Source organism: Capricornis sumatraensis, chromosome 14, assembly GCF_032405125.1.
Source record: "Capricornis sumatraensis isolate serow.1 chromosome 14, serow.2, whole genome shotgun sequence".
NCBI classification, from domain to species: domain Eukaryota; kingdom Metazoa; phylum Chordata; class Mammalia; order Artiodactyla; family Bovidae; genus Capricornis; species Capricornis sumatraensis.
This window is the reverse complement of record NC_091082.1, coordinates 39,334,544-39,361,351: the sequence shown is the minus strand read 5'-3', so window position 1 is coordinate 39,361,351 and position 26,808 is coordinate 39,334,544. Positions and strand designations below refer to the sequence as shown.

The 26,808-nt window shown below is 42.3% G+C and overlaps 1 protein-coding gene across 1 annotated transcript in view; it reads left to right on the top strand.

Annotated features, from left to right (window-relative positions):
* KIF26B (kinesin family member 26B) overlaps window positions 1-26,808 on the top strand; it is a 508,250-nt gene that overhangs the window by 250,588 nt on the left and 230,854 nt on the right. The gene's annotated exons all lie outside the window — the stretch shown is intronic.

The window sequence follows — 26,808 nt, the reverse complement described above, 5'->3', positions numbered from 1 at the left end:
GGAGTTTTATGCCTGTTGAATCTAAGAATAAAAAAGTAGGGCTTGAATGTAATTAGAAATAAAAAGAAAAAAAAGATTCTTTCACCAGATAGTTTCAGAAATGCGGCTTCAGAAAATACATCTGTGTGTGCTCAGCTGTGTCTGACTCTTTTGCGACCTCATGGACTGTAGCCCGCCAGGCTCCTCTGTCCATGGGCTTTTCCAGGCAAGAATACTGGAGTGGGTTGTCATTTCCTCCTCCAGGGGATCTTCCCCTTTCAGGGATTGAACCTTTGTTTTCTGCATTGGCAGGTGGATTCTTTACCACTGAGGCACCTGGGAATCCCCTGCTTTAGAAAATATTGAAGCCCCAGTAGCTTGTCCTTCTATATCTCCCTTGCCAGACTTTCTTATTTCTTTAAATATGAACATTTTGTGACCCCATGAACTATACAGTCCATGGAATTCTCCAGGCCAGAATACTGGAGTGGGTAGCTGTTCCCTTCTCCAGGGGATCTTCCCAACCCAGGGATCGAATCCTGGTGTCCCGCTTTGCAGGCAGATTCTTTACCAGCTGAGCCACAAGGGAAGCCCAAGAATACTGGAGTGGGTAGCCTAACCCTTCTCCAATTGATCTTCCTGAGCCAGGAATCGAACCAGGGCCTCCTGAATTGCAGGCAGATTCTTTACCAAGTTATCAGGGAAGCCCCAAGTTTAAGGTATACATGGATTACCTTACACACTTTGTCTTACATGTATTGTGAAATGATTACTGCATAGGTTTACCTAACACCTATCACCTCATACAGATACAGATACAAAAAAAGAAAAGAGAAAAAATATTTTTTCCCCTTGTGATGAGAACTCTTATGATTTCCTCTCTTAACAAGTTTCAAACATGCCATACAACAGTGTTAAAGGGGAATCGGATGAAGGTCGTCAAAAGGTACAAACTTCCGGTTATGAGTTAACTACCAAGTACCAAGGCTGTAATGTACAATATGATGACTATAGGTGAGAGTTACTTAATTATGTACTTTGTGTTTTAAAAGTATGAAGTGCATGAAACCCTATAAAAACTCTTGGGTGAATCCTCAGCATTGCAGGTTGAGGTAGTGGAATCCTAATTTTAATTTGAAGAGCAGTGAACAATTTCTGGATGATGCCTAGAACTGCCAGGAACTCTTGTAAATTAAATGAATCTTTCAAGTGATCTCATATCTTTGCATTGATGTTCTTTCCCAAATAACCTGACCGATAATCATATTGTTGTTTTAAAACTTCTGGAGGATTTTAATCTACATTCAGATTAAGTATTAGAAAAAACAGTGAAAATTGCCAGATATCACATGAGCTTTGTTAAGACAAGTTCAAGTTTGGCAGAACTAGTACTGCCATCTCTGTGGGGTTGGAGAGCACATGGGTTTTCAGACGCCACTTGTTATTGTAATACTTTTTTATTTACAGCTTTTGCCTCTACTTTACAACCTTTGTAAGACTGTATGTAACTTTTTACCAAATTCAAATGAAAATTTCAAGTAAAATTATATAAAGGGCATTTCTGGTTATTAATATTTTTTCATTTCTCTGTTTGCTTAATGTCAGTAAGTCCTTTAAATCTGTTTTTGTAGGTTTTGTTTGTTTCAGATTACTGAATGCCTTCTCTAGTATTCTGGCCTGGAGAATTCCATGGACTATATAGTCCATGGGGTCGCAAAGAGTCGGACACGACTGAGCAACCTTCACTTTCACGTTCCCTTTCAAATCCTTACTGTCTGTCTGCCTGCTCATTGTTGGGTCCACCATATTAGTTAGAGCTTCTCCCTCTCTTTTCCTCTGTTTTGCCAGTAACAGGGTTCTTTTATGATTACTGACTCTCTTCTGGAAGATTCTAATCTTTACACAGCTTTTTGTTTTTTTGTTTTTTTTACTGTTGATTAAAAAGACATAGCTCCTGGAATTTTCTGCATACATTTTTATGTTCACCTCAATATCAGATTGTCCTCAAAGTTGTTTCATAGGGTCCACTTGCTCTGTTTTCTCTCTCTGGCTTGCCAAACTGTTTCTCATTTCCTTTTGCTGACTTTTTGCCTTTTGCCAGAACTCACTCTTTTCTTAGGGATGTTATTATATTTCTGTCCATCTCCACCTCTTGTGCAGTTTCTTCCGCCTTTGTTCTGAGACCGTTCCTTATATCACCTAATGGCTTTTTCCAAGGCCCCTTGTCATGCAGCTGACTCTTATGACTGACTTAACCAGCATCCCTTTGAGGCCAGAGCTTGCTGTGGCATTAAAACCTAGACCAACTCGGATCCTGAATCAGGGCTAAGCTGAGCTGAGGGGGCTGACACCCCTCCAAGGCCTTACCCTCATATGAGTCTCTGTGTTCATCTCCCCACCCACCCCACCCCGCTATCACCAGATCTGCTCCTGGTACTCTGAGAAAATGTACTGCTTCACACAGCCTACTGCTACAGAGGAGGCCCTTCCTAAAAGCCATCTTCCACATTCTCGCTGACAGGCAGCTCACATAGTGCCTTGTTTAAACCAGGTACAGCAGATGCTTCTCATATATAATCTTGTACAGTGAAGGCTTTCTTTAGTCCCTGGGCATGCTGACACAGAGCAGTAGTAGCTGGTTATTTGCAAGGAGCTTATTAAGTCAAAGAAGGATGAGGAGTGTGAAACTGCTCACGGTTCTTCTGTTCTTCCATCAGGTACAGTTCCCTTAGGGATGCTCGCATCTTCCATTATAAATGCATCAACACTTATTACCAGAGAAGAACTATCCTAAACACGCCACAGTTGGTCTCAGGCGATCCAGGAGGAGAAAAATGGAGCAGGGTGCACAGATCCGACTCTTCTCCTGCTGATTCTTTGTGGAGACGGGGCAGACTTTCTTCCCCCAGTTTTGCACATTAGAAGTTCATTTCCAGCACCATGTCCATTACAATAGAATAACTTTACAAAAAAAAAAAAAAACCAAAACAAACAAAACAAAACGAGAGGGGCTTTGGGGAGCTCATTTTGTGGACTTTCTCTTGATGATTATTGTATTTTTCTGTTTTGTCTGCATTGATGTGTGCACCTTGGTCTCCTCACTTGTTCTGGGGTCTCATGCTGACTCTCTGTCTATCCCTTTCCCCTTTGCTTCCATGAGCTCTCTTCCTCCCTGACTCCATCTCCCTGCCTGCCTCTTCCACAGCTCCCATGGAAGTGGGGCTGCTGTTGACCCTTGTATGGAACACCTGTGGTCAGGTCCGACATACATAATTGTGCCCTTTGCCCTCTGGCTTAGACTCGACTGGCCGAGCTGTGGTGCCTCTCGCTGAGGTGCTCCGTCCATCCAAAGGGACATCTACTTCTCAACTGCTCAAAGATAAGGTCTGGGCTTGTATGGCACCAGCCACTCCTGCTCCTTCCTTGGGGGCTAAACCGTGGCAGGGCAGAGACCTTTGAAGTCTTGAAGTGGGAACCAAACACCTACCCTGTTTTCGTGTTTATTTATTTCTGTCAAGTCACAGCTTTACTTAGGAAAGACTCCATGGACTTCTCAGAAAAGAAGGAACTCGTGCCCTTGTATATTGATGCAGTGAATGTTTAGGAATCATAGCTATATGAATACAGTTTCACTTGAACACACAGCAGTCGCAATGTGAAAGGAGAACACGAAGAAGTCAAACGTGTATTTAGCACCGTCAGATTTCAGTGGCCCCAGGAAGTAGTTTAAGATATTTGCTGCATGAAGAAGTAAATCCTTGATTGTTTATGAGAGACAGAGACAGCGCTGAAGAAAAAGTGGCCACGATTCTACGCTATTATCCTTTGTGTTCAAAAAAAATCCTAAAACACTTAAAATATATAACCCTAACACCCAGTACCCCACCCCAGCGAGCTTCAGGACTGTTCTGTTTTGAGGTGTGCAGACCATAACAGAAATGGCACTCATGGCTTGGTCCACGCCATTCTGAACTGATGGTCTCTGCTAAAGGAAAAAGTGGTCAGTGTTTGCCACACTTCTCATCTCCTGCCACAGAGAATGTGTGAGTTACGGCATTTTCTGACTTAAACGAGTCCTTTGTTTTTTGGGTGGCCAGTTGGGGTGCTGGCAATCAGCTCACAACATCTGGGAATCATTTGTAGAGCTTTCCCTCAGCTGAAAATCCAATTCATGCCTTGAGGTGGATGTTAGAAGGCAAAGCAGTTCAGTGAAATGGAAGGATCCCGGTGATTCTTGTCAAATATTCTCAGGGTTAGGCATCCTGGTTCTTATTGTACAATTTGAATGTCTTTTCTACTCATGCAAGGGTAGGGGAGAGGAAGAAGAATATTGGATAAAGAAAGATGGAGTGGGCCGTGGTTGAATCCACAGTCTGCCACTGACATTCTGACTTTAGGCAAGTGACTTAATCTCTCTAAGCCTCAGTTTCTCCTGTTAAACAGAGATCATCATATCTACTTCATAAGATTATGGTGATGATTAAATGAAACTGTGATCCTACTTTGTAAGGGTCACCTAAATCCTAGAGATGATGTTAAGATGGCATTTGCTATGTGCTGTGCTTAATCACTCAGTCGTGTCCGGCTCTTTGCAATCCCATGGACAGTAGCCTGCCAGGCTCCTCTGTCCATGGGATTCTCCAGGCAAGAATACTGGAGTGGGTTGCTATTCCCTTCTCTAAGATTTGCTATGAAAAGGATGAAAGTCTACCCTCGTGGGAAATCCAATGAATTCTCAACATTCCCTTTGGAGCAGGCGACTTGTGTCATGCCTACCTTTATATTGTGCTTACATGGCACCTTGTAGTCCAGCCTAATGACTACCTAGGGACCTCCATGGTGACTGTAAAGATCCAGCATCATACCTCCGAGCAAAACTGCCATCACAGGGGACGGAGGACCACGACTGGCTCTTAAAGCGTCACCTGGAAAGAATGAAGCGCCGCTGGTGATTGAAAACATCCGTGATGCACACAGAGAGAAATTCTGTCCTCCCTGATGGGGCTCTAGCTAGCTGGCTGCACACTTCTAAATCCTTCTTTTTGTGGTTTTATAGTCCTAGCAAAACTCTCAAATAAGAAAGAAAAACAAAAGCAGGAGAGCGTGAAAGGAGCAATGAAGAATTCTATGACTGTATACCTTGGTGGTGATTCACGGGTGGGGAGCTGGAATTCTGCCGTGTAACATTGACAATGAAAATTAACCAAACAGGAAATACACTAGAAGTAAAAGACCTAGTCACTCTCTTTGTTAATACCCTCAAGATTTGAATTGGGAGCAGAAGAAGGAGGATTTGGTGGCATGGAGTCGATTAAAAAGAATAGTAGAATGACCTGTGTCCGGAAGGAGAAGATGGATGGGGAGAGGACACAATTTTATCTACTACTTATTTCAAAAATGTGTTTCCTATTCTGCACTTTTGCGCCCACCCTGTTGGCAATACCTCTGTAGCTTGTTCTTTCCTTCAGTTCTTTTCTCATTTAAAACTAATAACAGCCAATGTTTATTGAGGGTTTCTTGTACACCACACACTATTTCGAGTTCTTTACATGAGTTTAAACTTCAAAAGTCCCCACACGTTGGCCCTCTTATCATCCCATTGTTTAGCTGTTGAAACTGAAGCACAGAATGAGGTAACTTGATTGCAGTCAGACAGCTAGAAGCACTTCAGTAGGTTATCTGATTCCAGAGACCATGAGCCAGAATGTCAGCTCCATGCAGGTGGGGATATTTGCCACTTTGTTCTTGGTTGAAGCCCTAGTGCCTAAGAGAATCTCTAAGAAATGTTTGTTGGACGAAAGAACAAATGCTCTTAGCTACTGTGCCATCCTGCCTCCAAACTCAAGATGGGCTGTGATGGGTGGGCATTCATGCGGTCTCGACACAAGGACGGTCAGTGAGACCAAAGCAGAGAAGTGAATGCAGGGCGCATCACTGAAGCCATAGGGAGAAATATTTTGAACAACTACTCTATCCTTCTAATTTTGTTGCTTACTAAAATATTGCTTCCGGTCTCATTCGGAGTAAAAGTTAAAGGGTTTTACAGTGACTTGTCAGGCTCTCTCCATAGTCTGGCCGCCCGGCTCCTCTACCACCCTCCTTGCTTGCTCTGATCTAGGCTCCCGACTTCCTTGCTTTTCCTCAAGAAGTGCCAAGGCCACTCCCTCCTCATAGACTTTGCTCTTTCTCTTTCCTCTGTTCTTTCTCCAGATATCTTCTTGACTCAGCCCTTCTTTCCTTCAGATCTTTGCTCAAATGCCACTTAATGGCAAGGCCTTCCCTGACTTGCCTACTTAGGATCACAGATATTCAGGGTTTGCATCTCTTTTCCCACATAATACTCTCTTATGAATATTTACTGAATGAGTGCATTTCAGACCGAAAGGGAGATGTGCTGCTAAGTCTCCAGAAGGTCTTCCACTGAATTCCTTTGAGAAGTTTACATTTTTTCCCACTAAATTCAAAACTACCTGCTTAGGAATTAAATTATTCTTTTAAATTTGAGATGCTTGGGGGAGATAATATTCTGACAAAGCACGGGAAAAGGCATGGTTGGGAAAGTGAGATTCTTATTAAGTTTTAAGTCCCTGGTTGTCTTTTCGAAAGGAGGCTTTGTAGATATGGGATAAGAGGTGCTGCCTGGAACAAGAAACCAAAGAAAGAGTTAAAGCAGAGGAAAGAGCTGTGAGCTGTAACTCTGGCACAAATGAAGCAGGGCTCTCCATCTTTCCTCCTGGCTAGTTGAAAACCTGTCTTTTCCTCCCTTGAATAAACCTCTTTGCTTTCTGTCCCGGGCTTTGATTTATTATTTTAATTCTATAGCTGTCCTAGTGAAGTATGTAAAGCATTTGGGGATAAAATCACGTGGAAGACATTATAGAAACTAAAGATGTATTATCTTACGTCGTATTAGGTAGAGGCTCAGTGTGCTGAGGAATTGTATCCTTGCTGAAAACACCAATCGGTCTGTGACATTAATTCACTTAAGAATTGGCTCCTCATTTAGGGTATAGGAAGCGGAATTTAGGAAATACTGTTATAATCAGTTGGTGAGAAATAGGTAAAACTGAAGGCTAAAAGAGATCTCACTGAAGTCTCTGCTTTTCATAACAGAGACGTCCCTGAAGGTGAGTCCAAAGTGAAAATAGTGAATTTGTCTTTTCTTTCTGTCTGATTCCTAATGGGTAGATTTCATGAGAACAGAAACTGTATCTAATTCCCCCTCCGCATTGAGCATCACCTAGTACAGAAGAGGAGCTCAGTACATCAATGTTGAAAGAATGAGTCAACCATGCTTGAAAACTTAGGTCTGTCTTGCTTTTCAAAGGAATGAAATATTTAAAAAGAAACTGTAGGATTGTGTAACCACAGAGTTATCGTCATTCCAAGTACTGGTATTAATGATAAATAATTCTGATGGATAAAAAAATAAGTGGAATATTTTTCATGATTGATTTCGACACAGGTTCAGCAGGACACTATTTCTGATAATCATCTTTTTACTTAGTTGATGCAAAAATGATTTTAGCATCACATGGTAATTAGATGCCTTTTTTGGCACCTGGTGTGCTTGTTCGTGAAGTACCCTGGAATTCGGGAAATATAATTTCACAAGCCTAGAAATAATGGACTGTGTCATTTTCTTGGCATCCACTGATACCAAAGCCTTACGAGTCCATAGTTTGTCCTTTTAAACCCCTGCAAAGGAAAGAAAAGGGCCTTGGCAGTAACAAAGAAAGAGGAAATTCTCTCGGGGTCTGTAGTGAAAAGGTTGTAATCAGCACCAGGCAAGCCACTTGGAATAAAAACATGAGAAAATAGAAACCATCACTCAAAATTTATTCTCAGTCTTTTAGGTACTTAAAAAAATAAATGTGGTTCATTCTTCTGAAATAAATTTTCATCTATTATTATATCTGTCTCTTTAGTACTCAAAGTGGCAAGGTGGCAGAATATTCTTGAACCTGGCTGTACAGGATTTTAAGGGCACTTTATAGGGACGATAAAAAAAAAAAAAAACCTAAACAATCTTAAGTCCCTGTGAATGCTCCCACCTACAAGTGTTTTAAAGTCAAAATAAGACCTTGTTACCACCCTCGAGGACTCAAAGCATCAGGTTACAACTGAGAGAGGTAGAGAGAAAGAGCCAAGGATGACCAAGCCTTGTTGTCAGCAGGTCTGACCCCCACTGCCTCCACAAACCATTCACACACCACGGGCTCCAGTCCTCCAGGAATTTACCAGATGCATATAGCTGGCTATAGCAGGTACTGTTGGGCCCCACACCCATCTGCTCATCATTTTCTGAACCAAACCTCTCAGCTCCCAAGGTCCAGGACTTGTAACTACCTGAGGGTTTTCTCTGGCTGCTGGCATCCACTGCCCTCAAGCCTGGACAGGCCTGATAGCCGTGGAAGTAATCCTGTTGGGAGCAGCTCTCAAATGAGGCTGACAGGAGCTGGCGGATAAATTCCTGAACTCCCTTTCCCCTTGGCTGCCATAACACCGAGGCAGGGTCTTCCCTGTCTCCCTGATTTCCTAAGTTGGACTGAGCCCCAGTTGCCCACATCAGCAATCTGCTTGATTACTTCTTCCCACCCTGTCTCATTTTCCCACTTCCCTGCACTGCTTTCTAGAATCACCCTCCTATTAAACCTATCAGCACTCTCATCCTTATCCAGGGATGTTTCTAGGGAAAGCCGGCATAAGATATTGGCAATATGTTCCCATTCATTCATGCATCCATTCAGTGTCAGTGCCTTTATTCATTCATTAGGCATTTGGTAAACCCATACTCTATGCCAGGCATTCTATTAGACACTGAGGAAGACAGAAAGGCAGCCACTCCCATCAGGGAGCTCCCTGTCCAGAGGGGCAGCCGGTTCCATTGCTGAACAGTTACAAACAACACAGGGCTTCCCAGATGGCTCAGTGGTAAAGAATCCACCTGCCAAAGCAGGAGACATGGGTCCAATCCCTGGGTCAGGAAGATCCCCTGGAGGAGGAAATGGCAACCCACTCCAGTGTCCTTGCTGTGATAATACCATGGACAGAGGAGCCTGGTGGGCTGCAGTCTATGGGGGTCTCAAGGAGTTGGACCTGTCTGAGCATGCACACAGCATCTATAAGCAACATGGAAGTCCAGGACAGAGCAGTACTTCAGAACTCTCAGTATCACTCTCCACAAGTCTTCAGGTTATTTGGAAGTTAACAGTGACTTTACAGTGTGTATTATTATCAGAAATTGTCTTCTCCATCCATTTCCTGTCTCTTCTAGAGCGTGAGATCCACAGAGAGAGGCACTTGTCTGTCTCGTTCCATCGTTACAGCCTTAACTCTTAGTACAGTGCTGGGGCCCAGTCAATATTTGGTGAGTGTGTCTCAGAAGCATTAGGAGTCTGCTGTGGAGAGTTCCTGCCAGTCTCCTCCTTTCTCTCCTGGGGAGACCACTCGAATCCCAGGTCACCCAGTTCCACCATGAAAGTCATCTCTCCAACACAGAGGGAGAGCCTGCGCTCAGGGCAGGAGAGAAAGGAGTGCTCCCCGCCATGCCCAGTGCTGTGCCTTGAGGGTGGGACCTTCTTTCCGGTCACTTGGAACTGAGCCCTTGGCCAAACCATGCACCTGAGTTGAGTGTTTTCCTTTAACACAACAGAGGGGAATCTGCTTCATTCAGAGTCTGTTGACTGAGATGTGAATCACATCTTCACAGATCTAGGCATCTTCAACTTCTAGGCTGGTGTTTGACCCAACAACTGGGTGCCATGGCCTAGCCACATGGACCATCACACCTAGAATCAGCGCTCAGTTTAACTTGAAAATGCTTTCCAACCTGTGCAATTTGCCCATCATCTTCTGAGACCCCTGGGGTTTCTTCTGGCTCTGGTTTCTTAGCCCTGGGGCTGTGAGGAAGAGCCTGCTGCTTTTCAGGAGGTCTACCTCCTTCCCTCCCTCTGTCCATGCCCCATTGTCATTCTTTGCTCCTCAGTGTCCCCATCTGTGGACAGGTGTAATTTAATCCTTGTCTCCTTTAGATCAGTTGGAGAGCTCCCATTTCACTCATTGCTTAAGATGCTGAGCATTTTGTTTTAGCTTTCACACTAAAGATAGAGAAAATAAAAATTGATGTCATGAATCTTTAGGCTTTGCCTGTGGTCCTAATCACCAACCACAGCCTCAAAGTCCTGTGGTGGTGGATTTACTACTTAGCGTGTTCTTTATTTCCTTTAAAGATAGGCACACGAGGAAGATTGATTTATGGAGCTTAGATCCTGCTTAGTTGGTGGGGGGTGGAGGGAAGCTGCAGTAAATTTCAAAATCACTAGTATTTCTTTGCACGTTCAGGGGAAAAAAATCCTAGCTTATATCTATTGCTATAGGAGCTCATAAATTAAAAATACCAAGTGTATTTCCTATACACCTGGAACTTCAATATTACAATCTGTTCATTCTGTGATGCCCCCTTCATAAAAGAGGCATGGGGGTGATGGCTCAAACAGGATTTCCCAACATAGCTTTGATATGCAGGCAATGACTCACCCATATCTTTTGACCTTTGCTTGAAAAATTTTTCAGGATAAGGGAATTATTTACCTGAAGCACAGACTCTAAGAATTTGGTCCCGTTATCTTTTTCCTCTAACCTTCATCTTTTCATACTCTCTCTTCTTTCTCTCCCTTTCTGTCTTGGGTTTTGGTTTGGATCTGTTATTTTACATAAATTTCAAAACAAGTCTAACAGCATCAGAAACAAAACACAGGAAAGTCTTCTTTATTTACCATTGTTCTGAGCCATAAATTCCTACATATACTCAAATAATACACCCACGAGGGCTGGCAGAATGAATTTGATTAGCCTCTTAAATGCTTTGGCACCTGCATACCACAGCACTTCCAAGAGTGGGGAAATCATGTCTCCTCCTCTCCCGAAGGGATTGCTTGTTACCTGGGCCATGTAGCTGCGGTATGCCACTTCATTGAGGTTAAGATTGAGGAGCCCTGGTGGAGAAAAAAAGTCCTGAATAAGTATAGGTACAGCATCAAGGCCTCATTTTCTTTTAAGTTTTTATTGAAAAATAGTTGATTTACAATGTTGTGTGAGGCCCCATATACTTTTCCTTCTCAATTTTGTTCTTTGGGAACCATGTTTACTTTTTTTTTTTTTTTTGAGAAAATACATTAAGGGGAAAGAAAGGCTATACTTTATTTAGATTTTTCAGAAAGCCTTTAAAAATATGTCATACTTGCAACCTACAGGGGTGGGATGGGGTGGGAAGGTGGGAGGGAGACACAAGAGGGAAGGGGCATATGTATACTAATGGCTGACTCACATGGTTGTATGGTGGAAAGCAACACAACTTTGTAAAGCAATTATCCTTCAATTAAAAGTAATTTTTAACAAACGTCATACTGGAAGCAGTAGACATGAACTGCTGTGTTGGAGAAGACTCTTGAGAGTCCCTTGGACTGCAAGGAGATCCAACCAGTCCATCCTAAAGGAGATCAGTCCTGGGTGTTCATTGGAAGGACCGATGTTGAAGCTGAAACTCCAATATTTTGGCCACCTGATGCGAAGAGCTGATTCATTTGAAAAGACCCTGATGCTGGGAAAGATGGAGGGCAGGAGGAGAAGGGAATGACAGAGGATGAGATTCTTGAATGACATCACCAACTCAATGGACATGAGTTTGGGTAAACTCCAGGAGTTGGTGATGGACAGGGAGCCCTGGTGTGCTGCCGTCCATGGGGTCACAAAGAGTCAGACACGACTGAACGACTGAACTGAACTGAACTGAACTGACTGAGACATGATTTTATACTACCCTACCCCCAGTCTTTCACTCTTAGGTATTTACTGAAGAGAAGTTAAGGCATATGTTCACACACAGACTTGTCCATGAACGTTCACCGCAATATTATCATAACCCCAAACTGGAAACAACCCAAGTATCCAATGAATAAATAAAATGTGGCATATTCATATAATGTAATACTACTCAGACTTTTCAAACTGTTTATATATGCAACATGGGTGAGTGTCAGTTATAGTGAGTGAAAGAAGCCAGACTCCCCCACCAAAACCAAATGACTACTGTGGTATGATTTCATTTATATTTGATTATAGACAATACAAACTAATCTACAGTGACAGAAAGCATATCAGTGGTAGACTAGGAATGGGAGGAGGAAGAGAAAGATAACAAATGGGCAGCGGGAGGCTTTTAGGGGTAATGGATGTCCATTATCCCACGATGGTTTCCCAGGTGTATACATATGACGTGTGTGCTCACTCAGTCGTGTCTGACTCTTGCAACCCTACGGACTGTAACTCACCAGGCTCCTCTGTCTGTGGGACTCCCCAGGCAAGAATACTGGAGCAGGTTGCCATTTCCTTCTCTAAGGGATCTTCCCCATCCAGGGATTGAACTCAAGTCTCCTGCATTGCAAGTGGATTCTTTACCATCTAAGCCAATGGAGAAGTGCATACATGTGACAAAAAAACTCACCAAATTGTATACTTTAAATGTGTATCACGTATTATATATGACTTATACCTCACTAATGCTAAGTAATTGAGTTCTTTTGGGATTAGGGAAAATGTTTCGAGGTGGAGAGAGAATTGTCTTCGTAAATGAAGAGGTGGGATAAATGATCATTTTCTCTGGGAGAAAAAGGGTTAATGATAGCACACCCTCCGCCCCTTAGGAAGGCATGTTGAACTAAACTTGTTTAACATTTTTTTCAAGGTATGGAGATAAAAAGTACCATGGGAAATTTCCAAATTTGTGCATAGGGCTAAGTTCTTCCATGTAATGAAATATCGTCAAGGTAGAATGAACAGCGGAATGAGCAGAGGCAATCTAATGAGGGCAGGAAGAAACAGTTCAGGTGAGATGATTCAAAATCTTCTGTGAGTCAGAGGACTCAGAGAAACTGATGATACCTGCAGCAGGAAGCCTAAGAACCTCGTTGCCTGAAGGTTCAGTCTAAGATTACAACCAGGAAACCAACAGGAACAAAATTTGTTGGACGGAAAATATTGGAAACAAAGTGAAAGGTGTTGTCTTACCCTTGGACAAAATAGAAATTTGTTTGAACATAGAAGTTCTTGGGACATTTTGATAAATACACCTTAAAATATGAGAGGGACGCAGAAACCAAGGAGGGAGTAGAGGAACTTCTGGTTGAGGACAGGCAGTTGGAAGGACCCCTCACTCTGGAAGATGCTGTGAGGGAGGGAATCGGAGTGTCTCATGTGACATGTGTATACATTTTACATTAAATCTTGAGTTAGGTCTTAAGATGGAGAAGAAACAGCGTTAGGGAAAAATAAGGGGAACTGTCTCCCACATCCTCAGACATGGTACCGACTGAGACTATAAATCTGCAGGTCCAGATCCATTCACAGATGGTAGGCTGGTGGGGAGCTGTTAGCCAGAGCTGGGAGCTGGAGAGTGAATTCCCAGCTTCAGATGCTGCGGGAGGTACCTGCCTCTCCTGTGCAGAGGAGATAGAATTGTCAGCTTAATGCCTCAGGCCTCCAGGCCAGTATCATGGCTCTTCTAATCTGTTTCTGAAGTAGTCTTTCCTACAGCATTTTAGGAAGTGGCTACATTATCCTGAGCATTTTTATCAAGTAACAAATCGGCTGATGTAAATGCATAAACTTGGCTGAATGCAAGCCAGGATTTTGAAGCCCCTTCGGCACGTCTAGGTTAGGCACACGTCACGGGCTTATCCTTTGGAGGCGAATTCAGGGGCAGGTTGGTGTAGAGTGACTTCTGGTATCCGATGTTTTGGACGTGAATGTCAGCATAGCAGATGCTAGACAGTCCTCCCTTGCACCTGGATTGCTTCATGCCCAAGAGGAGGCAAGACAGGAAAGGATAAAAATCCCAATCAGCGCAGTGACTCAGAAAGAGAACAGGTGATGGTCTGGCGTCCTCTCCTTGGCTTCATGTGGAATTGCAAAGCACTGCTTTGGGACTGTGAACTCCAGCCATCTGCTTGCTTAGATCCCGGGGAGCAATCCAGCTGGTATCTGCTGCCCTAATGAAGAAGGGTGCGGAGCATTGCTGCCCTGCTGTCCGGTTCCTCACCGGGATGGAGCTGGGCTTCGGAAATGGTGAGGATTCACATTTGAAAGTGAAGACGCAGGAAGTCTGACAGCTCCCTGAGGACACAGCTGCCAGGTTTCCTTAAAGAAACAGAATGCGGTCCAGTTCAGAAAAAAAGTCGACTTTTTTCAAGATGTCTACACCTCAGCCAAAGGTGAATGGAAGAGACTTTCTCTGTTGCTGGCTTCTTGTTTGTTGTAATCATATAATTTTCTGGTGCTCATGACCATCCATGCTTCTCCGGCTTCCTCCTTGTCCTCCCCGCCACCGCCTATCTGTCAGCTCCAGGGAGCGGGGGTTCCAGTCCACATGGCTAACCAGTGTGTGATTCCAACAGTAATGAGCCACATGGGGAGACCCCAGGAGAGGAACAGGAATAGGTCGTCCCTATATTTTTATGTGGAGATTGATAATCAGGGCTAACAGTCTCGGCAGAAGGTGAGCAACACATTAAACAGAGGGGAAAAGATAATAAAATATCTCCTGCTGCTTAACAGTCGCTGGGCGGATACGTTTCCTGGAACTATCCAGCTGTTGCGCTTGATGGCTCATAAAGCCTTGGTAACGTCCGTCAAGGGCCTTTTTTCTTGGTGAGGGACCATTTTTTTTCCATGCAGTTATGAGAGCATCTGGTTGCTATCCCTGGAAATGCGAAGAATCCGCAGGCATAGGCAAACAGCTGCCGGGGAAGAGCCAGACCGCAGAGGCAGCTGGCTCCTTTGATAGATTTTGGGTCACTTCTGACCTAATGGGCACCATCAGAATGCAGATGCAGACTCAGCAGGCGATCTGAGCACCTGCTCTGTGCCAGGTTATCGCATTTAATCCTCCTACTATGAGGTAGGGACTATTGTTGTTTAGTCACTCAGTCGTGTCTGACTCTTTGTGACCCCGTGGACTGTAGCCCACCAGGCTCCTCTGTCCATGGGATTTCCCAGGCAAGAGTACTGGAATGTGTTGCCATTTCCTTCTCCAGGAGATCTTCCCAAGCCAGGGACCAAACCCACATCTCCTCCACTGGCAATCAGGTTCTTTACCACTAAGCCACCAGAGAAGTCCATAAGGTAGGGATTATTACCATTCGAAAAAGAATACCATTGAAACAAGAGCCCTGGACTCTTTGAGGAACATACCCAGGTCACTGCTGCAGGTGACAAGCTGATATGCCCATGCCTGGTGGGCCTTTGCTCTGTACCACCTTGCTGCAAAGATGGAATAAAAGAGGAGTTGCTTGCCATGTGTGCTCTGGGTACATGTGAAATAGCTCTGCACCTGTCTGTCCTACGTGACGCTCATGCATGTATGTGCTAAGAAGGGGTGACACTTTCCAGATTGCTCAGAGTAAACCGTGGTGTGGTAGGTGATTTGCTGTGTTAGGTCATCTCTCCAGAAGCAAATCCCAAAGCAAGTGACTTATTAAGAATGTGATCCCCAGGGCACTGGTAAGGAATTGAGAGAGGCAGGGAAGGGAAGAGATAAGAGAAAGCCAACACAGGGGATGTCACCACACCCTTACTCCGGCAGAGGTTGGCTTTCTGTGTCAACTTGGTCCTGCTGTGGTTACACCTCAGAGCTGTCCTGAGCTGGGCAGCAGAGCTGAGGCTGTCATACTTCCTGGCCACCTATTAGGGTTGCAGGAGAGCAGTGAATCCTGGAGACTTCCGGCCAGCTCTCTGTGCATGCAGGCAGAGCAGGCTCCAGCAGTCCAAGGATAGGTCTTTGGGAAAGAGTGGAGGTGCTGACTGCTAGGAGCAGACGTGCACTGAAGGGGGGCACACGCAATGCTGCAAGAGTGCCGAGGGGCCCTGGGCTCTGCACCAGCCTTGTCTTCAGCACCTGCCCCTCGTCATGCCCAGCTTGCAAAAGAGGAGACTGGGGGGATAGGAAGGCAGCCGGGTGGGGCACCAGGAACCCCTGGTGTTTTCAAGCAACACTGTCCTCTGTACCACCGCAAGAAAGAGTGTCGATTTTCCTGAATTCTGGGAATGGTATTTTTTCTTCACTAAATTCACATGTCTGATCGGTGAGCCACATTCCATCTGAGTCAGTATGGAGCAGAACGTTGGGTTATTTCATGTTGGATGATATAATTCATGTTGACAAGGCAGACCTCTGGGGAGTGAAGGGAAGTTGTTCCTAAGTAAACTTCCATGTTCTCTTATGAGGTGGGAAAATGGAAAGGGAAAATAAGAAGTGGGGATTGCTCAGGACAGAGAGCCTCCCCCTCTGAAACCCTGCTGTGACTCGAAGTGCTGCACAGATTTTAGCTCCATGTGTGTCTTCAAAACCAATAGCTGCATGTTAAGAAATTAAAAAAAAAAAAAAATATATATGTATATAGTATGTGAACCCATAGCAGTAATAGTCTAAGTGAAAACAGATTTCTTCCATTTAAAAGAAATGTCAACTCTTTGTTTGGGGGTATGGGGGTTCCCCACATGTGTTCCAGCTGAACACAAACACCAAAGGCCGATGTAATTTATAGCAGATTCTGGTTCTGTCCTTAGCTTGCTTTGTATCTGTCACAGTCATCAGCATCGAGGACTCTGGATGCCAAGAACATTACGGTTTTAACTGAACAGGGATAGGAACAAATCTTCTTCCTTTTGGGGCTGTTTGAGGGCTCAGAGGGTGAAATGTGAGCATGGCAATCAGGGATTATAGTGGAACCATGCTTCTCTTGTTATGTAAGCCTGGTCTCCCAGGTAACCTTAGCCTGGGAGAACCGTCAAAGGGGCATAGGCAAATACTTAAACCGGTAATGAATTAAAATGTTTTATGCTGATAGCAGAACTATAGTTTTTTATGTGTATTTATCCTTTAGAGATACATACTGAAATATTTACAGATGAAAAGTTACAGTGATGCAGAAGAGGAAAGTGTTGGGAGAGAAAAGCAATGGAAAAAGATTGGCAATGAGTTGAGAATTGTTCAAACTGGGTGATAGTTGCAAAGATTGTTCTGTTTGCGTATGTGTTTGAAATCTTCCATAATAAGAAGGGAGAAAAGGTCATGAAACTAGTTTATGCTTAAGGATCCCTACAGAAGGCTCTTTGGAAGCACAATCTGGCTGGTCCCAGAGTGTCCATTGCATTCTCTTTGGGTAGATTTTTATCTCCAAGGCTACCTCCTTTTGGTAAGTCTGGAGGTTCCAGAATTTAATTAGAGGAACCTAAACACCCTCTTCCAACAACACAAGAGAAGACTCTGCACATGGACATCACCAGATGGTCAACACCGAAATCAGATTGATTATATTCTCTGCAGCAAAAGATGGAGAAGCTCTATACAGTCAACAAAAACAAGACCAGGAGCTGACTGTGGCTCAGATCATGAACTCCTTATTACCAAATTCAGACTGAAATTGAAGAAAGCAGGGAAAACCACTAGACCATTCAGGTATGACCTAAATCAAATCCCTTATGATTATACAGTGGAAGTGAGAAATAGATTTAAGGGCCTAGATCTGATAGATAGTGTGCCTGATGAACTATGGAATGAGGTTCGTGACATTGTACAGGAGACAGGGATCAAGGCTGGACTGGAAGAAACACAAGCTGAAATCAAGATTGCTGGGAGAAATATCAATAACCTCAGATACGCAGATGACACCACCCTTATGGCAGAAAGTGAAGAGAAACTCAAAAGCCTCTTGATGGAAGTAAAAGAGGAGAGTGAAAAAGTTGGCTTAAAGCTCAACATTCAGAAAACGAAGATCATGGCATCTGGTCCCATCACTTCATGGGAAATAGATGGGGAAACAGTGGAAACAGTGTCAGACTTTATTTTTTGGGCTCCAAAATCACTGCAGATTGGTGACTGCAGCCATGAGATTAAAAGATGCTTACTCCTTGGAAGAAAAGTTATGAATAACCTAGATAGCATATTCAAAAGCAGAGACACGACTTTGCCGACTAAGGTCCGTCTAGTCAAGGCTATGGTTTTTCCAGTGGTCATGTATGGATGTGAGAGTTGGACTGTGAAGAAGGCTGAGTGCCGAAGAATTGATGCTTTTGAACTGTGATGTTGGAGAAGACTCTTGAGAGTCCCATGGACTGCAAGGAGATCCAACCAGTCCATTCTGAAGGAGATCAACCCTGGGATTTCTTTGGAAAGAATGATGCTAAAGCTGAAACTCCAGTACTTTGGCCACCTCATGTGAAGAGTTGACTCATTGGAAAAGACTTTGATGCTAGGAGGGATTGGAGGCAGGAGGAGAAGGGGACGACAGAGGATGAGATGGCTGGATGGCATCACGGACTCGATGGATGTGAGTTTGAGTGAACTCCGGGAGTTGGTGATGGACAGGGAGGCCTGGCGTGCTGCGATTCATGGGGTCGCAAAGAGTTGGACACGACTGAGCGACTGAACTGAACTGAACTAAGCCTCTAGGTTTAAGAGTAATTTAAAGAATAACCCCAAACCTATGATAAAACAGTTGACTCTTAAGTGAATGATTTATCTCATGGAGGTAGTATGCTCTAATTTACAAAACATTCACATGAAACTCTAGCCTCTCCCATTTTATACAAAGACAGATCATTACTACTATTGCAAGGGAGTTACCATAGACATTGACCAGATTCTGAAGGACCCTGAATAATAATTCCATTATTGGGGAAGTAAATTTCATTTTCTTTTCATATTTGGAGGTACAGTTTCTGACCACATCACTGGTCTCTTTCATAAAGATACGTGTGCTGTGAACACTAATAGATTCTGGGATATGATCTGATTGGATGGATTGGGTGGTAATATACACTGCAGTTGCAACTCTCAGCTCTGTTTTATTTGCTGCTTCACCGTATAGCACGTGGGATGGATCAGGCTTGTGGAGCTGGTCCCTTGCGTGGAGTAAACTCCATGCTGCAGCTGTGCTTTCATCTTCTCTTGAAGGTCACTTGATACTGATTGTGACAAGGAGCTCATGCCTAATGTTCTAGCCCTGATGTTTTAATTCATTCTGCCCAACTTATCTTTTGTTGTATCTACTAAGTGAGTAAGAATATGCTTAGAACTGGGGAGATAGATCATAACTCTTAATAAGAACTAATCTTAGAAAGAAGGAATCAGTGTAGATTTTCTGAAGGTCTGGCTGATGCTCCAAAGCCTGGAGGAGACTGGGAGTTCTCTCAGTTACAGAAACAGCCCAGAGCTCTTCTCAGCTTGGTGTGCAGAAAGATAGCAATCTTTAGGATTCAGAATTGACATGACAGCCTACAAAGTGTTGAATCCTCTCTTGCGTACACAGAGCTACGTTGAATTTTAATAATTTCATGTTCTCCATTCACTGAAAAATATATTTATTGAACATCCATGGATTCCAGATAGTGAAGTCTGCTAGACTTTGGCTAGCCTTGTGGTTTTTAAAACCAGAAGCACCCAGTAGCTTTTAAATCCTTAAAGTAATAAAAAATATGCATATTCTCAGAGTAAAGAACCTCCAGTGTCTGGAAGGAGGAGACTGTTCAATTTAGCACACCTGTACTTGAGGACTGATCTGTTGCTGCTTTGAGTCTGCAGTTCAGGGTAACATCATGTGGATTTTTGAACCAAAATGAATACAACAACAGATCATCCATCATGATAATAGAAAGAGGCTGGAGCTTGCAGATGCCGTCCACATCGAGGATTTTGCCTACATTGAGCTCTGCATCCCCGTGGATTGTTGTCATATGGAAATGATTGGGTGAAAAGAGCCAAGATGTTTCTAAAAATCAATGAGAGCAGTTAGCAAGCCTGAGTCAAGAAACTAGCTGGATATACCACAAAGGAAATGCATTTTCTCAATAACATTTTTTTTGGAGGAGGCTTTGGATAACTTGCCTTTGAGTAATGCTTGTTTATGGAGTGTCTAGTAATCACTTCCATTGTGGCTGGACCAGGAGGGGCTGTGTTTCCATCGCTGACCTAATTCCCATGATCAGTGTGCCGTAAGAGCTGCATTTTTATCACCCTTCTATGGCTGACATGTATTTCCACTTGGTACTGTTTATCAGATAACTTACTACAAGCTGGGAAGTGCATTCGCTAAACACCTGGCTAGCCTCAAGCTCTTTACATTTGACAAAACAGGAGGCAGAAATTATAAAGACTTTTCCATTTTAGACTGAATTATGGAATTTTGTAATTAAGATTTGCTTGAAAACCCATGGTTGAATAAAGAGGTGAAAATACCCTTGATACTTTACTGGTAGGGGAGAGGTTTATCCAGCAAAAGAAAAAAACATAAATTTCAAATGACAAGTTGTCTCAAGGATATGCCTCTATCATAAGATGCTTTTTAATCTTTTTATAGTCTACTTGATATCTCATGCAGTTACTGTCAGTTCTGTCTGCTAATGGATTAATTGCAAGTAGGTCTACCATATATGGAATCTATAATAACTTTTCTTGTGTAAGCATTTTTCAGTCTTATACATGGGAGGTGTATTCATACATGTTGGATATTCTGTTTATTGATAGGAGAGGAAAATGTATCAATGGGGATGGCTTATGCATTTTGCTTTGGATAGCACCAGAATTCCAATATAAAACTGGTGTGTGTCTAGGCAGAACGTGGAGGATTCCCATGCTCTCATTCCACTGAGCCCCTTGCAGCAATCACTTGTTTCCTCCAGTTGGCATATTGTGTGTGTGTGTGTGTGTGTGCTTTAGTACTATTTTTTTTAATCTTTTGTTCTTTTTCAAATTTATTTATTTTTAATTGAAAGATAATTGCTTTACAATAATGTGTTGGTTTCTGCCATACATCTACATGAATCAGCCATAGGTAGGTCTGTCTAGTTAAGGCTATGGTTTTTCCAGCGGTCATTTATGGATGTGAGAGTTGGACTGTGAAGAAGGCTGAGTGCCGAAGAATTGATGCTTTTGAACTGTGGTGTTGGAAAAGACTCTTGAGAGTCCCTTGGACTGCAAGGAGATCCAACCAGTCCATTCTGAAGGAGATCAACCCTGGGATTTCTTTGGAAAGAATGATGCTGAAGCTGAAACTCCAGTACTTTGGCCACCTCATGCGAAGAGTTGACTCATTGGAAAAGACTTTGATGCTGGGAGGGATTGGGGGCAGGAGGAGAAGGGGACAACAGAGGATGAGATGGCTGGATGGCATCACTGACTTGATGGAGGTGAATCAGAGTGAACTCCAGGAGTTGGTGATGGACAGGGAGGCTTGGCGTGCTGCGATTCATGGGGTCGCAAAGAGTCGCACACTACTGAGCGACTGAACTGAAATGAACTGAACTGAAACATATGTCCCCTCCCTGTTAACCTCCCTTCCACCTCCCACCCCAGTTGGTGTTTTTGGTGGCCATTTCCTCTCACTCTTCTCTATTGACTTTGTTTTTCCATCCACAAGTTGCTTTCTCTGTCTAGCTTGAAAGCAACAGAGTGGCTTGTCCCAAATCACTGGGTTTACAGGGCTGAAAATCACAATTTACAATAGCTTGCTTGCTATTCACAATTAGTTGCCAGGGATTCGAATTTGAACGTGAAGATTGGAAGAGAAGGTCTTCCACCACACACTCTGAAAAGATTTTCACGGTTGCTCCAGGTGTTCTGAAAGGGGAAGTGAGTGGCCTTCTCTCACGTTTAATGCTGGAGGGAGAAAGAAGTCATCTTAATTATATGGGAAAATAGTGTAATCCTTTTCTGTAAGGCCCTTTCAGTAAAGTGTAGGATGCTGTTCAGTGCCTCTGAGAACAGGAATTGCTGGTGAATTATGTATTGTTTCATCCCTGGCACTATTTGATTTTGATGCTTTTGGTTAAAAAAATTCACTTCATTGTGACTTAATCTTTTGAGAAAATGAGGTCAGTGGTGTTATTTATATCTCTTGCATAGATTATTCTGTGGTAAGATTTGAAATGAAAATGTGTGAATCCTGAAGGGATCTTCTCAAACCTAGGTACCTGAACCCCCAGTGATGTGCCGGGACCTCTCAGCAGCTGTTGAGTATATGGCACGTCTTCCTGGGGCATCGGTTTTTCTTGAAGCCTTAGGGGCAGGATGAGACCGATTTTTTAAGAGTAAAACACAAAGGGATGTATATGGAATACTGTATGAAACTTGCATGAATTTTTAAGATGGAAAGTGAACTTCTAAGTAATTTCCTGCTAGATTTAGATTGAAGTTATGTCCCCACCTGGGCACTAATTCATCTTGTCCATTGCCATTAGATGTACTACAGAGAAAAGTTTCTTTCTTTTCTGCCCCACAAAGAGCAAGCAGCTTAATGTGTTTGTTTATTTTTTAATTGGTTTTAGTGTTTTTCTGTTGGGTTGGCCAATAAGTTCATTCGGAGTTGTCCACGCGCTCATCTGGAAAACTCTGAATGAACTTTATGGTCAACCTATATTTGCTGCTTCACTGCTTTCTGCTTTTAATCTTACTATTTCCATCGCTGCTTTCTTTCGGTTTACTTTGTTGTTGAAGTTTGGAATTTAATGCATTTATTTTCATTAAATGTAAAATTCAGGCTATGAATTTTCCACTCATGACTGCATTAATTGTATCTTATAGATTCTGATATAGAGTGTTTTATTAACATTTTGTTTTAGAAATTCTACAGCTTTGGTTTATATTTCCCCTTTTACCTGAGAATTATTTAATATAGATTTTTAAAGTTTCCAGTGGAAGAGCCTTTTGGTTTTATTATTTTGTTATTTATTTCTGGTTATATTGCATTATGATCAGATAATATTTTTATTACTTCTATCTTATGAAACTTATTGAACTTTTCTTTGTGGTTTAAGGTACAGTCAACTTTCATGAATCGCACATGAGGAGGTGTGTTCCCTGTTTTTTGGATGCAAAGTATGATATGTATCCAGAAGGTTTATGTTTCTGTAATATTATTTTGGTAAAAAATATAAAACATAAAATCTTCCATTTTAACTATTTTTAAATGTATAATTCACTGGCATTAATTATATTTACAATATTGTACAACTATCACTACTATTATTTTCCAAAACTTTATCATCACCTCAGACAGAAACTCTGTACCCATTAAGTAATAACTCTCCATCCCCTGGCTCTTAAAAACCTCTGCTTTATCTCCATGAATCTGCCTAATCTAGATATTTCATATAAATGAAATCATTCAATATTTGTCCTTTAGTGTCTGGTCTCTTTCACTTAGTATAATGTTTTCAGGGTCTATCAAGTTGTAGCATATATCAGAATTTCATTCCTTTTTATGGCTGAAAAATATTCTTTTATATGTATATACCACAATTTGTTTATCCATTCATCTGTTCATGGACACTTAGCTATTTCCAGATTTTGGCTGCTGGAAATAATGCTACAGTGAACATCGCTGCACAGGTATCTGAGTCCCTGTTTTCTCTTCTTTTGGATATATACCTAGGAGTGGAATTGCTGAGTCATATCGTAATTCCATTTAGCTTCTTGATGAATTGTCCAACTGTTTGCTACAGAGGCTGCATCATTTCAAATTTCCACTAGCAAAGAAGGAGTATACCAATCTCTCTACATCTTCACCAGCATATTATTTTTCATTTTTGTTTATTTGTTTAAAGTTTTAACATTACAGTTAGTGTAAAGTGATATATCACTGCAGCATTTCTCTAACGACCAATGATGGTGAACATCTCTTCATATGCTTACTATCCATTTTTTGGGAAAAATGTCTATTCAGATCTTTTGCTCAATTTTAATTGTCTTTTTGTTGTTGAGTTGTAGGAATTCTTTGCATTATCTGAGTATTACCAGACACATGATTTACAAGTATTTTCTCTCAGTGTGTGTATTATCTTTTCCCTTTTTTGATAGTGTTTATGATGCAAAAGCTTTTAATTTTGAGGAAGTACAGTGTATTTTTCTCTTGTTGCTCCTGCCTTTTGTGTTATAGTTCAGAATCTATTGCCAAATCCTAGGTCATGAAGATTTATGCTTATGTTTTCTAAGTTTTGTGGTTTTAGCTCTTATATTTAGGTTGTTTATCCATTTTGAGTTAGCTTTTGTCCATAGTGTGAAGTAGAGGTCTAAATACGCTATTTGCATGTGGATATCCAGTTTTTCCAGCATACCAGAGATTTATCTGATCGATTAATTTATCATATTGTTTAGGTTTCCTGTAACCTTACTTAATTTTTTGTCTTCTTGAATTGCTGAATTGTCTTGGACCAGGAGTGGTAGGTTCAAGCAGTGCCAGTGTTATGCTAAGCTATGTTGGAGCCCGAGGCAAATGAAAAAAAAATCAGTAATACTGCTCCTGTCTTTATTTTTAAATTTCACATTTTATTTATTAAGATTATATGCATTAATTTATATTTTTTAAAGCATTGCATTCAAATATTATTAATTTTGGCTCTGAGTTTGGGGCACTCCTTTAAATTGCGCATCCGAGGAAAGTGCCTCACTCACTTCACCCTAGTACCAGCCTTGAGTTAAAGGCTCCTGCTTTTAGTGTGTTTCTATTTCTCTTCGCAGCTCATGTAGCTTTGTTTTTCAGAAGTGGTTGCCATGTATTTGGTACAAAATAATTCATAAATGTTATACTTTTGTTATGAATTGTGGCTTTTAATATTATAGTGTCATTTGTCTTCTTTCATGGTTCTTGACCAGCATTCTACCTTGTCTTATCAGAATCACAAATTGTAAGAGGAAATGAGATTCTAACAAGCCCTCAGTTTACCAGTGATGAAACAGAGGCTCAAAGACTTTGAAAGAAGTTGAAATAATTGTGTCTATTAAATTAAAAATGTTGATTGCTTTACTTCTAAGCACGGACACAGTAACAGCCTCAGTATACTTCCATATGGAAGTGGTGCCATTTCTGAACTTGTATACATCAAAATGGCAGTGAAGCGTCTCCTATGCATGAGCACCACATGGGTCACAAACTCAGCCAAGGTTTTAGGATGGGCAGTGGTACCCTGTTAGGGAGCTGAAACTCACACTAGTATGAAGGATGTGAACTGGAGGAAGGCCAATCAGTTGATTTGAATGATTCACCCTACTCAAATAGTTGGAAGTTTTGGTTGTAGCAGCGGAGCCCTGGGCTTCCTTTCTGAGCTACTACAAGTTGTATGAGAGAAGAAGGGAGTCGTCTTGCTGCACATTACAGAGCAGAGTCTCTTGTCTTTCCCTTTTGTACTTCTTGCCATAACCTTACAGCTTCTACATTAATTAGCCTGGCTTCATTCAAGCAGTTCTGCAGCATTCGAGACTGCCTGCTTACTTTTCTTCTAAGTGGTTCTTGTGTCTGTTTCTTGGAGCATTCAGGGAGTAAATCTGAAAACTAGGGGAAATAAAATATGGCTCCGTTTTGGCCTTACCAGCCCCTTCCAAATGCATTCATTTTTCTCTCTGCATGTCTTGTTATGTGAATGGGAAAAGAAAAAAAAAGCATGCTTTGGTCCATCAGGGTTTTTTTTTCCCTTTGTCTCCTTCTGAGGTGCTCAAAGGCATCAGTAACAGAGCAGGAAAGCCCTGGCTGAACAAAACTTGGTATTTTCCTTTGATACCTTCCATTGGGAGGCTTCATACAATGCACTTTGTCAGCAAGCCCCTGCTTCAGGCAAACATTGAGAAAACTATTGAGGAGGCTTCAATGGAAAGGATCTGATCTGCCCTAGAAACTGCCCTAGTTCTCTATCAGGGGAGCCACCAGCCCTGGAAGAGAAGATTGCCCCACCCCGCAACAGTCTTTTTTCTTTCTCCTTTTTAGTCTCCTTTCTATTGTAAGAATTGTGGGAACTCTCTTTAAATGAAAATAACTCTCAAGCTGGGCTTTGTTTTCCAACATGGATAAATGCCTAGATATCTCCTATCTACTCTGTAAATCTGGAGTCTCAACTTCAGATTATAACAAACTTATCTGGGACAAATGTTTGAGTTAAGGTGAAATAAGCACTAGATGTTGTGAGTGTGGTTTTCTAAAGCACCTGAATATTAAAAAACTTGTTCATCAACTTCCTGCTAGGGAACCTCTATTCCCTCTTCGTGGTCTGTCTGTGCGTCTGCTGGAAGCTGGCTCTATTACTGTGTTAATGGCAACCTGCTCCAGTATTCTTGCCTGGAATATCCCATGGACAGAGGAGGCTGGCAGGCTATAGTCCATGGGGTCCCGAGGAGTCAAGCACAAGTGAGCACACACACACATCCCGTCTCTTGCCACCCTAGCTGCTGTTTGATTTTAGTTGATTTTAGGTGTTTCTAAACCCCCAAAACATCAATTACTTTTTAAAAAACTATGCTATGTCACTTTCTATTTTCAATTGCAGCTTAAAGTATAAAGCAAATACTTGAGGTAGTGATGTCAAGCGAAATAAAATATCTTTTTAACGCCTTTCCCCAGTTATTGTGATTAACCCGATTGCATACAAATGGAAGAATATTCCAGAAGTGAGAGAGCATGAACACAGCCCAGAGTACTTGTTCACGGTGTCTGCAGTTCTATCCTGGCTGGCCCCCTGGGGCTCACTAGAGGTCTTGCAGCTCTTCCTTGGGGGCCTTGGAAAACATGGCTGCCCAGGCCAGGAAGGAGTATGATCACTCAGGAGTGTGATCATCACTTAATCTCTTCCTCACTCTAAAAATGAAGGTACTTTCTAGGTCTCAGATTCTATAATTATCTGATAATTTGTGTTTTCTTCTAATTATAAAACAGGGCTATTGAAAAATGCATCAGTTTACAAAGAAATACGACACCCATGATCACAGAAGCAGAGATAATCACTAGTGAC